Here is a 16,540-nt window from a genome sequence, read left to right on the forward strand (position 1 = left end):
CATGGCTGCATCAGTAGGTAAGAGCTGTCTTACTAAGCTTATACATTTGAAAAGGTGGTATAACAGCCTGTAGGAAAAAAGAAAATCCTGTTGGCATGTATCACATCTACACCAAAAGGCTCTTGTAATGAAGCTATGCCAGTTAAAGGAGCATCTGGATGACACTCTTAGTCATATGGTTTAGTTTTAGTTAGTCCTGTGAGGAGCAAGGAGTTGGACTTGATGATCCTTATGGGCCACTTCCAACTTGAGATATTCTATAATTCTAAGATATAATTCTGAGATATAATTATAATTCTAATTGCTAAGACTGCAGACTGCAATTTAGGCAAAACCTAACCAATATGTATCACTACAGTATCTGCATGTTCCAGGGTCTATATTATTTATGTTGCAAGTCCTCACGAGTTTTTCTTCACCTTGTACACATTTCCTTTCAGTTGTTTCCGAAATTAGGGTCAGAAGCAGTCACAAGAGATCATCTGCCTCAAGACAGAATCAACTGTTCAAACAATACATTGTTGATCAAACAGCCCTGTAACAGAACCCCTAGTCCCTAAGAAATTTATTGTTTTCATGAAAAAGTAAAGATGAAGCAGTGTTTAACCTATATAATATCTATACTTCGCAAGCAAAAATGGAATTCAGAAGATGGGACAGGGGAAAATGTGCACCATTCAAACCGGAATCATAATCCTTTTCCCATTAAATTTGGTGAGTATATTTCTCTTATTTTTCAAAAGAAGGACAACCAAGCCAAAGCTTTCTTCACCTGCATAAATGGAAAAGTGCACCTGTGTCTGAAAAGATTGTTAAAACAAGGTTTTGCCTTTCTTGTTGATATTCCCACTGCCCCAGTTCTTACCACTCCTTGAGATAAGAAATGAAATTATGTGTGTTTCAAAAATGTCTTACATTTTCAGAAAAGCAACTATTTATTATGGCTTCTTACTTTCTACCACTATTTCAGCATGATGCTGTGGCATGTATTGGTTCCAGCCCTGAGCTGCAGGTTTGCCTTACAGCTTTCTCCTGAAAGGTGAAGAATGCGTAATTAATGTACTTCTGACACCTCTGGAAAGTCTTTAGACAACAATTCCAGACACAGGTAAGTTTCTACCCTGCCAAGTAAGAGTGCTAAATCCAAAGGATTCCATTAATGCAATGTTACGGTTGAGATTTTCAATAAATCACGGCAAGGGAAGCCTAGATTTTGCCTCTCGCATAAAGTGCATGTAAGTGTCTGAAAAAAATAAAACACAAAAGGAAAACGCAAAAAGCATTGCGGAAAACTATGTGCAAAGCTGTCTCCAAAACCTGAGATCAGTGAGTTCTGTTCCACCGATTTCCAATAGGTTTTTCATTACGTCCTTATTTTTTGAAAGGTGGTTTTTTTTTCTTTCAGTATTAGTAAAGGAAACTATTTCCTGAACATAACTGTAGTTCTGCTGGCCTATCTTCTACTTTGTTACCATCATCCCTCCATGCTCCTTCAAAGGAGACATAAAAACATGTTCTGGAAAGGTCAGAAGGTAAAAAAACTATTCTCAGTCTTCCCTGTAACAACAGTCTTCTGCTAAAAAACATGAGGGTCCTGCTGATTAAGTATCTTTACAGTTTCCAAAATAGGACAAGGATGAAGGAGGCAGAGTGGACAGAAACAAACTCCCTAATGAAGATACTGACATGAGAAACTACTAAAATATATGTTTCAAACCAGTGACACCACTATAATCTCAGACTCTACTGAGCATTTCAATAAATGTGGAGGTAAGAAATATCTAAAAATATACACTCATTGTCAAAGCAATTTTTTCAAATATGTGAAGGACACTTACTGTCAAGTATTCAGTTGTCATCTCTTAAAACTGATATTCAGCAAGTATAAATTACCATCACTCCATTGGTGTTAATGGATTTATAAAGGCTAGAGAACCAGAAAAATTGAGTTTTGAATGATCAAGTAATAGAAAAAGCAAGCGATAATGATCTCAGTTGCATCATCACCACACACCTTGTTGCTCATAAACAGACAAGCGTGACACGACCAAACTTTCTCAAGGAAAACTATCTGTGCGCTATGAAAAAGCATGAATGCTTCAATCTCAAGGCCAACTTTTCTGAAAAATTGAAAGCACCAGACAAGAAAGCCTTATAAAAGACAAATGGTGATCTTGTGCTTCTTAAGACACAGCCTGGGACACATGAGTCTGGGTTCTTTCCCTGGCTTTGTCCCAACTTCCCTATGGCCTCAAGCAAGGTCTACTAGCAGCAATGGCAGTAAAAGGCTACATATCCAGTTTGGAGCATAGCTGTGGGAAACAGTTCACAGTTCCCAAAAGATTAAAAATAGTTTGCTAAGAGAACAGGAAAAAAATAGATCACCAAAGCAGGAAGGGCTATTGGTAACATTCAATGTCTGTGTTAGGCTTATGACTCAAGGTGAGAATGAATCTAGAAATTAACAGAGCAAAAGTGGTGCACTTAAAATTAGGCCTACAACAGCTAAATAATAAGGGGAAGGTTTATTCTTCTAACAGCTCCCGTATAGCGTTTTAGAAAACAGAACTCAGAAATCAAAATAGCAAGAGATTTGCAGGGGAACTCTACAAAGCATGATGCAATTCCCTACCAGGTTCCAAGAATCTGCCCCTCTGCTGAGCTTCTGCCACAGTGGTACAAAGGCAAAACCACTCCAGATAAACCCAGCCATCAACAGCAGGGTATTAATGCAGCAGTCCTGATATTCTGCTGGTGTGCTTCTCCTCTGTCACGGAACTCCTCTTCATTCCTACTGTTTCCCTAATCCTAAAACCACATTACAACAGCATTATGGATTAAGATGGCCAATTCCATTCTGCTTGCCAAGAATAACCAATACAAGTGAGAAACCTGACTCAGATGAACAAATGTGACGCCCATCTACAAGGGCAGGAAGGAGGAAAATTTTTTTCAATAGAAGGGTGGTCAAGCATTGGAACAGGCTGCCCAGGAAGGTAGTGGAATCACCATCCCTGAAAGTGTTAAAAAAAATGTGGGGATGCAGTGCTTAGTGACATGATTTAGTGATGGACTTGGCAGTCCTGCGTTAACGGTTGGACTTCATGATCTTAAAGGTCTTTTCCAACCTGTGATTATGATTCTATGATAAATCAGGTTCTCACCAAAGCAATAAAATGAAATCCAACAAAACAGTAATGGGTGGACCCAGCCTGCTCTCCCAGTGTACCCCTTTGCAACAGCTGCCCCACATCCTGCACATGTCAAAGAATGTGTGTCCTCACATTCTGCTAACTCTTCTCTGTTTATGGCAATGGGGTAAGTAACTAATATTGATATTACTCTGATCAATGCAAAAATCTCAATGAGGCTGGTTGACAGGTCACTGACCTAACTCCCATGTTTAGGTGAATACCCTGATAATACCCCAGACCCACACACAAAGGCCCCGTTACCCTCCCCCATGAGAATGGAATGAAGCATGCAGTCCAAAAAGGGACCTGTGTTGCATGTACACCAGCTACATCTCTGAGCTGGTCAATGGGTGGCTGTGACCCCAGCCTACACTACAGAATCAGGCCTTAGTTTTGACTTAGTCTGAAAAAACTCAGTCAGGTTTCTTTGCTCACAGCACTTTTAAAATGGGTTCAAATGAGTGTATCTGGTGTAACCATTCCGTTTCAATATAGTTAGAGTTTCTTTCTTACTCTTTTTTTGTTCTTTTACAGTTTTTTTTCTTTCCCTCTTCCGCATGCTGATCAGTAACTTCCCAGTCTCTGATTTGGTTGGTTTAAGCATCCTGATAGGGGATCTAGCAGATGGAAATCACTGGAATCCAAAGGTTGTTCACTGGCAACATCATCTCGATACTTTGGTGCTCTGGTAGCAATTCTTCAATCAGAATTAACATGAAATACCTCAATGTCAGTAGCTAAGAAACTCAGGTAACGACATTTAGAGAATAAGTATCTATCTAACAGTATTAAACTCAGCAAGGTGCATGTCTTTCCCACAGTGGGTCTGACACTGCTTTGTCTATACTCCAGCCTGTCCAGATACAAGCCAGCTTCTGTCCAGATGCCTTGTGGATGGATCAGCACTGTACTGTGCCTACTAACTCCATGCTAACTCCACATTTCCCAGACGCAAACTGGCTTACTTCTGGCCGTCTCAAAGCAGAAAACATGTGACTGTCTCCATCAACTTGTGTAAGCAAACACAAAGTTACTTCTCTAACTTAGGAGTTCTTTGAACTCTATATATGTGCCAAAGAATAACTGGTTATGATGACTGGATGAAGTCTCACTTTGCCATACAGCCAGTACTTCTAATGCAAAAATGTAATTGCATGTAGATATGTATTCAAACAGGAAAAAGGGAAATAACTTTATAAGAACTGTGTATAAGGCTCAAAGACATCATTATATAAAAAATGGCCACAAAATCTGAGGTATTTTCTTGCTTATCCAGAAATCAGCATATACTAGCTTCTGACATTTGAAAAGCCTTTGTTCCCAACTAATAAAATGAGAGCAGAGCAGAACCTGAAAACACCTTAAAGTAATGGAAGATTTAATAAGAAAATGGATAATGAGATACTTTTAGTCTAGCAAAAATGTGAGCACATTAATAATAGATGACCAGTACTACTCAGCATGATGTAGGATCCATGCAATGTTACAAAGCTAAGTCTCATCCTAGTGAAATGCTGGCTGGTAACACTGACAGAATCAGTATGTGTGAAAGAAATCTTCCCTCGAGGATGTCCAATGGGTATATTCTCAACCACAACGCTTTTCAGATTAAAGAAGGTACTCATTTTTGCAGGCTTCCTAATGGTTCAATGACTTCATCTAATGGCACCCTCTAACAGTGCCTGCACTTACTGAGGCCAGTCAGTGGCAGAGCTGCCTTGGTTACAGCTCAGTCCCTCAGGATAGGGATGCGCGAGCGGAAGGGCAGGAGTATGTGTAACTCTTGATGTCCTCGGTGGGAGATGAGGTTACTCACTCCAGCAAAGGAGGTGATCAACACTTAGCACAGTCAAGACTGTATGTCTCTGATAGTTTATGTTCTTTAAAGCCACAGAGATTACCCCTTAAACACCAGCATAATTTATTGCTTTGGTTTTAGAGGAAGGGAATTGAATGTGAATGGGTTGCCTTGGAAATTGCTCTTCTGCCTAGATAGTTGGGATTCACTGTCAGATGTGCTTTTGTCATTCAGAGAAAAAGGTACTTGCAAAAATGAAGGTTTGCCTCCCAAGAGCTTAGGAATTCTTCTTCCTATTGCAGTAAACATGCTGTAATTTTTTAACCAATTCCAGTTACCAAAAACTGAACAAATGGGTTGACAAAGGTAACATATCAAGAAAACAATGAACTCATGGTTCTTTTAGTGCAAATTAAACATTGCTTCTATCTATCACCAGAAAATAATTAAAAAAAAACTCTTCCCTGACTCAAAATTGTCCTTTCCTCATATGCAGATGGTCAGTTCCAGCATTTTAGGGACATTTTTTTTATTTTCCTGTTCTTCAAAACACCCTTAAAAGACTGACTCCTGCCTTCTCCAAAACCTTGTGTCCACAGGTGGCAATGCGAGGGGAAATCCCCAACTAAGCATGCAGTCAGTGCAGGTGTAGATATTTGCAAGTCTCATTTTGCAGGAGAGCTAATCATGTCAGGATCAATTCAAACCTGTCAACACCTGAAAATAATCTTTCCAAAAGAGAACCCATAGTTACTACATTCCTCCTCAAACAGAAAGAGATTTTTGTCTTTGCAATGAATTTTAGCACCTCTAAACGACTTCTCAAAAAGTACAGAATTAAAAAAAGAAACTTGTTCTCCAAATTAGAGCGCACTCAAATACAGAGAACTTGCCTATTGAAATGTTAATATGCTTATAGTAACTTGTGGCCAATTATGGTAACCATATGCAGAAACATGAAGAAGCACCAAGTAGAAGAACAGCCTCAACTAGGACTCCAGAGACTTTCTGTAGGGCCTAAAGCAAAATATTTGCATGCTTCCTTTTCTAACTCCATCCCCTGTTTTGGTTTGTCAGCACTTGGGGCAAGGTGTATCTCAGATACATGTCCTAGTCCAGCCAACCTCAGCTTCAAATGATCTTTAAAAACCTAGCACTGGATTTGAGGCACTAATTACTTCATCTTCTCACTATGTTAATAAGCACAGTGAAACCCCAGCAGTACTGGAGCACTCCAGCATGTCTGGCATGTGCACTGGCTATAGTTCAGCCTAGAAATCTTAACTACAGCCCAGAAATCCCACAGAAAGCTAAGAGATTCATCTGGCCAAGAATTTCAAGGGTCAGACCATCCAAAGGAACCAAATACATAAAAAAGCTAAACAACAAATAATTAAATTATTACCTGTACAAAGAAAAGGCCAGAATCTCTGTTGCTCAGTGAGACTTCTGATTAACCTGGACACTCTCTTGGCCACCAGCCTCTGCAGAAACAGTTCTTCAGCTTTCAGTGAAGTAAGTATCACATACTGGCTGAACACTGAAACCTGGAACCCTTCATGATACAAAAACTATTTGACATCAGTTTCTCCCACACACTTTCTAGATAATCCAGGCATGTTAAACGGGACCAAAAGAGTTTATAGGTAGTATTTTTCTTCAGACATCGTGCAATACACTTCTTTTAAACACAGCCTGTGTAAAAAAATTCAGCACATCAGAGTGGATACAGGTTTAGAACAACGGGAACAAGCAACAAGGTACACATATCTATGTGACGGTACTCAGCAACATCCTGGTGTGGCTGCTCCACACTGCAGTTAAGGACAAGGCTTCAGGCACCTCCCATCACTGCTGTGCAAGGCAGCACACTGCATCTCAGCTGCACAGGCTACATTTTGGAAGAGTCATCAGTGCATTCAACTGATTCCAGCTGATTAAAATCTAAACACACTTATCTTCATGATGTCAACTTAACTCATGAAAAAAATACGTATTAGAGAAATTAAGGGGTTATTTAATTACTTAAGTAATTAAATTACTTAATGTAATTTAAATAATCTTTGGCACTTTGTGGTTACTTCTGGCACAACTCTGTCAGCTTTGGCTTTCATCAAACCACTATGATTAAATTATACATTAATAATACAACATAAAGCCATTCATGGTATCTAATATACTTCAACTAATTTGTGACATTTGCATGAAGTTTGGATTTCGGCTACTGTCATACATACAACATACTTGATCTTCCTACAAGTGAAGAGAAATGGACCACAGTAGCATAAATGCATTTCCGCATGCCTTTGCTTTTTCGTAATAATGCTGGAAGAGAAGTTAAGGACCTACACGTGTATTTCTCCAAGACTGGAGAGTCATCCTTGTTTTTGAAAGTGCACTGCCAAACAGCATTAATTACTCCATCTGTTTTAACCGAGGAATTCTGTCATTTGTAACTGCAAACACATTTACCATTTCTTCCAGTTCTCTAGAATGATGCAGTATTTTTAGGCACGGGTAATAGGAGAACTCAACCACAGAAGTGAAGGATATTTTCAGGATGGGGAGAACCTTAAACTCCTTAAAATGTTCACTAGGCTCATTTACAGCCACAAGTAAATTCCAACAGTCTTGACTGGTTTGAGGTTGGGGGGGACAGGGTCTGAATCCTACTTTGATAAAACAGACGAAGATCAGAACTTGGAACTTGTTTTGAAATAGTTGGGAGGAGAGTTGAGAACAAATCAGCAGGCTCAAAAGCAGGAAAATGGAAATCGTGTATCATTTCACGGCTAGGCATTACAGCCAACAGTTACCTGTAGATGAGAATAGGGATTGTTTATCAGAAGAAAGATGACGCTGAGCACCAGTCTGCAATCTTCCATAATATATGAATTAACTGGAAACAGTGGGAACTGGTGATAATATCTTCCAAATCTGGGCATTTTTAAGGCTTCCTGAATGCACATGTTAGTGGGTACACTAAAACAGGCATCTTACAAATGTACAAGTAACTAACTAAGACTGATTTAAAGAATCTTCAGTAGGTCAGAGGATCTCTTTGAAGAGACCACGTCTTTTCAGTTTTCTGAGTAGCTCCATCTGCATTAGAGGGCAGAGAGGCTTTTCAGGTTTCTGTGATGTAAACTATACATACAATCTATAGGAGCAGCAAGGTTTCTGTTCCAGTTAAAATCTAAACACACTTACCTTGATGAGGTCTACTTAGTTCATTAAAAAAATACATATTAGAGAAATGAAACACCCTTCTCACTCTGTAATGGAAAAGATACAGCAAGCTTTTAGCAGGAAAAAATAAATATATCATAAGCAAAGCAGAACTATATATTTTTGTGATCTTATTCTTCCATTATAATGCACTACTCTTTCCAGCTCTAGAATTCTTCGGCTTTTCATTCTTTGATTGTGGAGACTAAACTTCTGAAAGGATTTTTCTCCATGTAATCCATTTTAACAGAATCCTGTTTCCAAAATGCATTTAGACATATTATGAGCTCTTTTCAATCCATCTAAAAATCTGCATTTAACTGTGGGGTTTTTTCCTTTTGTACGGATGCATAAGGCTGACAGGGATTTATGTGTCTACTCATTTCCAGTGTGGGTTGTGCTGAGCTTCAGCTGCACGCTCCTAAGCTCCAGGAGCACTCCGCTCACATGTTCTGGGAACTGCCAACAGGCAGGGAGGCTGCAGCATTCCCAGAACAGCACAGAGTACTCAAGGTTCAACCAAAGGCAAAAACTAAAGTTGGATGAGACAGACTTTCATTAATTCCTATCTCCCTAAAAAATATCATCATATGGTTTCACTTCCTTGGCTCTCTTTATTCAAAAGGTTTGACACTAACATAGTTGCTTTACAACAGAATAGTGAGAAACTGGCTCATCAGCAGTGGCATGTTAAAAAAAGATATTATTTTTTTTCTGTAAGATCTTGTTTTCAGTGAAACCTTGGACAGGAATTCCTCCCACACATAGAGCCAACTTTCATCTGTCTGCCGAAAAGGGCCTCCATGTCCCACTTTCTTCACACTCATCTAAATGTGCCTTTCTATACTTTTCATCCCATGTTCCCACATAATCTCCCTCACTATAAAAGCATTTCAGGCACTTTCTGCTCATGGTTCATTTCCTAATTATTATTCTTGCTTTGCTTTATCTGTAGCTTCTTTGGAGTGTGTCAAAAGTCTCCTTGGGGAAGTTCCATTTGGTTCGTTGTCAAACATATGCTCTTTATATATATTTATACTTCTTCTCAGACAAAACTTCTGTATGATGAAATAAAGAAAAACTTTCACTCAACCCCCTTTGGAGATATCTCTGGAAAGACCAACTGTAATTATTCAAGCGAGTCATTCTCGACATAAATAATTGTTTTACAATTATCTTCCTTTTTAATTTCAGAAAATTCTCAAACTTACTACTTTGTGATGTTAACTTCTGTAAAGGATATTTGTCTGGAAGAAAACTGGTTGTTCTATTAAGTAGAAAACTTTCCTTTTTCCTTTTCTTTTACCATAAGGCTGGCATTCACCATGTGGAAGGGATTCACTGCTGCTTTTGATGGAACCTATTGTTATAAAAACCTTATACGTAAAAGAATGACTTTCAGCAACTTTAATGAGAGCTGGAGGGCATTCAGCAACTCGTAAGAACAAGTCCCACATCACCACAGCATTAAAAAGTCCATCTGAGCTGAGATTACATGCAAGGTATGACTGTGTTTGAAGAGATGATAAGGAAGTATAGTAAAAGGTAAAAAGACTAAAATAAAATCTTTTACTACATTTTTATTACCAGAGTCTTAAGTACTCTGTATATTCCTAAGATCAGAGAACAGTGATTAAATCCAGCTTACTACTGTCTTTTACAGACCTACCAAACGCACAGATCCATACGAGATTACAAGGATTTCACTGGTTGCACATGGCGGGGGGAGGGGGGAAGCCCATAACATAATAAAATTTGTAATAGTGCTGCTGGCACTGCTCTGTTAAGGAATTGCAGGTCTCACTAGGTGTAGTAATGTGTGATCTGAAACTTGCTGGCATACCCTTTAGGAAGGTATGCATTAACTGCTCTTGATAGATGAGGACAAAACTCTTTCACCTGAGACAAATCTGAGCTGCTTTAAGATTCAAAGTGAGACGTTTTCAATTTGTTATTGCCCGAATTCTATTTTCAAGGCAAAATGCACTAAATAAAAAGATAAGGAATGTTCTTTCTGACCAGTGAAAAAGATGAAATTTACACAAAATCAATGCAATCAGCATTATTTTTCATTTTGACTTAATGTGACTCATAAAGCTTACAAACGTCTCCCTATGCTGACATCCCTAGCAAGGATACCATGTCCAGTATGAGCAAAGATAGTGCAAATTTCATTACGCTGTCCTGCTAGCACCCCTGAAAAGATGATCTGAAGAAAGCATAGTCTTCACAGAACCATGGCCACCAACCTCAACTCTCCGAGTGTAACATAAGAAGTGGAAATTAGGACCAATATGGAGATGGTATTTTTATATCAAGACCACTAACATTTTGTATAAACATTTCATAATGACATTTGCCTTCATCTAACTTGCAGTGAATTTCAAAATGTGACCTAGAGGTGAAAAACTCCGTGTCATAGTATCAGTTTCATGAACAACGCAGTCACTTATTACTGCTCCTTTACTCATCTAGAACCAAAAATGTGCAGCTCATTTCCCTGTACAGATAGAAATAACAGCTCTTTGCCCCAAAATGACTGCTAAGCAATTAATTATAGGACTGACTGAATAAAATATATTTTGCTTCAATACTAATAAGTTAAAAGATCTGACATACTACACTGTATCACAGAATTATTATTTGTGAAATAATAGATGACAAGGCTATTACAGGTACTTCTCATTTAATTTAACACCAAAGTTTGATACCAAGAGGTAAAACTGAATACCAGGATTGTTGTTGCCATATCAAGCCTATTTCCACAGCATTATGCCCACAACAAATTAAGAAACTAATTATTTTGAAACAACTCAAATTACTGTGTATTTTAAATACTCTCCCAACAAGGAATTAAAAGCCTTTACTCCTTATGCTTTGGAAAGATCATGTAATCATGGGATAACTTAAGTTGAAAGGAATCTCTGGAGGTCATCTGGTAAAACCTTTACTCATAGCAGGGCCAAATTCAACATCAGATACAATTCTGTTAGATCAGGTATTTCACAGCTATGTTCAGCTGGGGTTTGAATTAATTCAAGTTTCCACAACTTCTCTGGAAAACATGATCCAATGCATGACTGTTTTCACTGTAAATTTTTCTTTCCTCATATTTAATCATAATTTCCCCCTTGTTGCATCCTAGTCCACTGCCTCTCCTCTTTTCACTGAGCACATCCAAGAAGAGACCACCTTACCAGTATTTGTACCGAATGCATGAATTGATTCCAGCCCTATTCAAGTGAAGTGTAAAACCTCCATTCACCTTTCTTGTGCAGTATCAGGGCCAATGATCTGTGTGACTGGTTTGATCCTCTCTCTGCTCACCTAGGCAATTAAATGCACTTATTTGATTGTGGAGACTAAGCATTGGATATCGTAGAGGAGCCAAAATGCAACCTTTTACATGAAAAATTAAAGAATTGTGATTTTATCACTTATTTGTCAACTTATCAGAACTAAAACTAAAACCCCCAAAACTAAAAGGGTCTAAGTTGCGTGTAAGATACATACAGATTGAAAACATGACCTAAGATTACCTAGTCTTACAAGTTTTTGTTTCAGATCCAAACTTCACAAAATCAGCAAGATTTAAACACCACATAATTAACTGCAAGTGCAGTCGATCCCATATGATGTCCAAAAATAAACCTATTGTGTTCAAGTTCTGTAAGTCCTACCCAAATTCCATTTGAATCCAAGAATACAATCCTTCTGAATTTCAATGATTTCCAAAAAACACAGCCCTTGTTTCCTAGTCCCAAGAATTGTTTCTTGGCAGAATGTAGCAGATCTCAAAACAGAAGCAGATCAGCAGCATATTCCAGTGTTCTTAAAATAATTATTTCCAAAACCTACTGATCTTATACACAGGAAAGATAGCTATGCAATTCCCAAATTTCAGAGAATCAATTGCCATTATTATCATTGAAATCTCAACACTTTCACTTCATCACTTTAAAAATAATAAGTGTTTATCACTTAGGTGTTTATAACAGTTGATCATCAGTCACAGAGCAGCAAGGAACTGCAGAAAAACACCCTGCTGTGATGAACAGAGCCTAAAACTAAGGAAGAGCTAAACAGCATCTTTAAGAAATTGACCCAGTTCAGAAATTTCCGAGAGCTCTGAAAGTTCAGGTTTCCTCAAGTTTTGAATTCCCAACTTTGGATCACTGAACTGAAAGAAATATTATATGCAGCTCTGGCAGGAGGGGATTTCACTACTGAGGCTATACTGCTGGTGCATGGAGTGGTTAAACGCTATAGTACTGATGCACTGGGAATGTGTGTTTTACTAACAGGTATCTCCCCAAAATCCTGTAAAATAAACCAAAAACACAAAGTGAAAAACACTTATTGCTAGTTGTTACTCTCTTGTCCCTCATAAGAGAGATCCTACCAATTATATAGTCTCATACATTTTTGGATTGCAAAGATTTAACTCAAGCAGTTCTACTGGAAGCAATGTATTACTTCCAATCTTAATGTTAAACTCAATTACACACCAGTACACAAGCGTATCAGCCTCTTAGGCACAGCCACCAGCAACGATTACATGTTTTGGGGGTGTCATTTGAGTTATGGGAGCAAAACACCATTCCCATGTCAGCTGCCTTAACAGAAAGGGCAACATCCTGCAACCAGTGCATTGTTTGGGGCTACAATCCCAAGCCTCCTCCACCCCTGCTAGTACAATAGGCACCCCCTCATACTTCCTCCTGCTTTATCAGTGGACAGACGCTTCATCTCCAGATCAATGGGTTAGTAATACCTTAACCAACATAAAAAGATGCAGCAATTTACCGGTTCAAAGATTTTACTTTCTCAAATTTGTCAAATCCCTTTACTCCCTGAGCTGTTAACTGTCTAACTGTTGTCAGTTCTAACATACAAGCACCGACAGCCAAAATCATAAGTTAGTTTCCAGCTTTATAAAGCATTTAAAAATGAGATTAAAATCTATGCGTGACATATATCACTTTGCCACATAACTGCTGAAATTCCACTATGTACAGTAACAAATGATGAAATGTTATCATTCAGTCTAATGGATACAGTCTCATCTCCAAGTGTAAGGATTTACATACATCATTATAATTAATGTTAATGGCAATCACAAACATAAATCTTCTGAATATTGAGATGAATTAAGTCTGTTAAAATGAACCACTGCACTCCCCAAATAATCGCTAGTCAAAACAGTAACAAGCAGAAGCTGTGTTTCCACTGGAAAAATTTCCCAGTGCGGTCGGCTGACACTTAAATTATTTGGAAAGTAACAGGTTAAACAGGGAACAGCCTATTTTACGCTAACTGTACTGGATAAAACATACACTTCTAAATCAAGATCTATACAGTGAACACAGTGCAGGGAAGTCCAAGGATAAACACATGAAATGAGATTGTCAAAGCAGTGAAGGGGACTTAGCCATACACTTTCCATTAATCTTCCCTTCACTGCTTTGAAAAATCTCATTCACCATCTCTGTTATTTAGAGTTCTCTGTGTTTGTATATCTGTATATTCCTAGGTACCAAAAACTTCCACTTACTATAAATATTGAAACAAAATTACCCTGCAATGGAAGTTTCTAAAAAACACATTTTCAAGGCAGCATGAAGGTTTTCACTGTGTGACACGTATTAACATCAATTGGATTCACACAGCTAAATCTCCCTGCAATTTGTTGTCAATTTACCCCTTCCAGAATTTAGTATTTTTTGAACTTGTTTTACTTTGCAAATATTTTCATGTTGCAGTACTGTATGGCTTGGTGGCAACACTAGCGCAGGCACCATCTCTGGCAGCTGCTTTAATTTTCTAGTACAGACAAGGCCAACATCTGAGACTTCTAGTGGCACCACTAAGAATTATGGCTGTAATCCAAAGGATTCATATATCCTCATGATATACTTTCCTGATGTATACACAGGTCCTAATAATCTTAATGACAGATTTATGCACAAAAAAGATATACATACACTTCTGAGTTCTTAGCTTGTCAACTTCAGAATGGCATATGACAATGCTTCAGTCAGGAAGCGCAAAACAGTGGAAGATCACAGGGTTTTGATGGGGCCAGGTAGGGGGCTGGGGGGACACGGACACAACACAGCTCTCCTTTCACAAAATTCCCTTAGTTTTCAGAAGCAGAATCCACCTGTAGAGGTTCAAGGAAACCCTGTACCTAACAGCTTTTCCTGAGCTGGTGCCGCCTAGCCCCCTATCTCGGTGATTTTTCCCAGAATCCTGTATTACACATAATGATATGGGTTCACATTTAAAAATAAGGCTATCATGAAACGATAGAGGACTAACTACAGACTGTCCTTGGGATTACTGGAACTCAACATTAGAATGTGTTTATTATAAAGTGTAAAAGCTGTCAGTCAGAAATAAACACTTTCATGAATCAAAACATAACTGAAAACTGGTATTGTCATTTTTATGTCAAATTCTTCAACTGACAAACAGAACTGGAAACTACAAACAAATCTTGAACGTAATACATTTAACGTATTATCATTAAAGAAAAGATATTTATTGACTGGCACGCAGTAACTGTTTTCACCTTACAGTTCTTCATCCCAGCAACATAGAAACATGCAGCCATATAAGGAAGCAAGAAACTGTGCTTTGAGGCCACTAAACACTGCATCCTTCTTCAGAACAAGAACCAGTTCTTTGGTATTAGTATGTTTCCAGGAATTTGGCTTTTTTACTTCACATCACCTTATACCAAAGACAACCTACATAGTATATGTATGCTATGAAAGGTATTGCCAGCTGTGTTTTGTAAGAGACCTCTTTCTCAGGTGATATCTAAAGGTTAATCTTTATTATGACTAAGGTAAACAACTTCCTTTTCTAAAAAACGTGCCCATCTGTCTCTTCTTAAGTATTTCCTCAAGTCACATAAATCATTTGTACTTCTGAAATGCTACAAATAAGTATTTCAAGGGCTTTAGTTTTTGTAACATTTAATCTAAATGTTGTCCACAGTCAGTAATACTTCTTTCAACCCTCTATAAATGGATGCAAGGTACAATAAATCTCGCTTAATGACAGTAATGTCTGGGGATGCAGTTTTGTTGTGCATGCTTTATACGTATGACCCCTGAGATGTTAGAAAAAGATCTAAAACCGCCCGCGGCCACAACTTCTACAGACATAAACTGAAGACTACCGTCACTGAGATCATGGAAAGTACCTGAGCTTTAAGTTCACATCTACTAGATTACTTTCCAAAGTATGACTTCTATTTTAAAATGAAAATAAATCAAAATGAAAGCATTTTTCCATACAGACATTTATCAGTGTCTGAAATACACGGATATGACAGTGGAACATTATCATAAAACAGGTAAGCACAGCAGAAAAAACTATGTATTAAAGTAATTTTTGAAAGTTGTTGTATCATCTGATAGGTCTTTTATAAAATACGAATCTGTTCCTGAAAGACTTTATATGCATTTCTCTGGAGATTATGGTGGCTATTCACACTTCACTTCAATTTTTATACCCTCCAAGTAACTCTACACAATAGCAAATACAGTTATTATAACCTTCATAACTGGCAGAGAGATATATTTGAAGAAAAAGGGTTCATTTCCCCTCCCACATACACTGAAGTAAATCAGGAGTGATCCTGCTGCAGCCGATAGGACAGTATCTGCAAAACTGATGCAAAACAAGAGTAAAAAAGGCCAAAAATGTATAAACAAAGCTTTCCTCACGCTCAAGTACAAATCACGCATCTTCCCTGCTTTTTGACAAGGTTGTGCTGTTGAAGTACTTATACCACGCTTAGCTCCACCACATTAAAGCACATCTGAGGAAGGTTGAGACTCACACTGGAAACAATGGAGGTAGACCAGTTTACACAGGCGGAGAATCTGGCATAAAGCCCTGGAAATGAACGAGGGCCTTCAATTGAAGCAATTGTACATTCTGCATTTAAGTGTATTACCCCTGAAACAGAAGCGATTTCAAAGTGCTGTAACAGAAAACTAGATTAGCAAAGGACTGGGGGGGGGGGGGGGGGGGGGGGCGGGGGGACGGACACCCAAGCAACAGCAAATGCATCCCACTTTTCTTCTTTACAGACAAACACACAAGGAACAGCACTCATCTTAAAAAAGATCATGTGGCAAAATGATGACTCTGAGTCACTAGAAAAAGAGAAAAATCTTTTAAAATACCCTTGGGACCAGGGACTGCTGTTAAAGGAAGAGCATTATTTTATCATCCAGCTAATGAGCCAGAGAAAGGATTATTATTGTTCGGCGATGGTTTTGTCTCAACAACTCTTTCTCTG

The 16,540-nt window shown here is 38.3% G+C and overlaps 1 protein-coding gene across 2 annotated transcripts in view; it reads right to left on the bottom strand.

The window, feature by feature from the left end:
• Nucleotides 1–16,540, bottom strand: part of NKAIN3 (sodium/potassium transporting ATPase interacting 3) — a 367,375-nt gene that overhangs the window by 349,683 nt on the left and 1,152 nt on the right. The window lies entirely within an intron of this gene.

The sequence above is a fragment of the Falco biarmicus genome, chromosome 3 (genome assembly GCF_023638135.1).
Source record: "Falco biarmicus isolate bFalBia1 chromosome 3, bFalBia1.pri, whole genome shotgun sequence".
Taxonomy (NCBI): domain Eukaryota; kingdom Metazoa; phylum Chordata; class Aves; order Falconiformes; family Falconidae; genus Falco; species Falco biarmicus.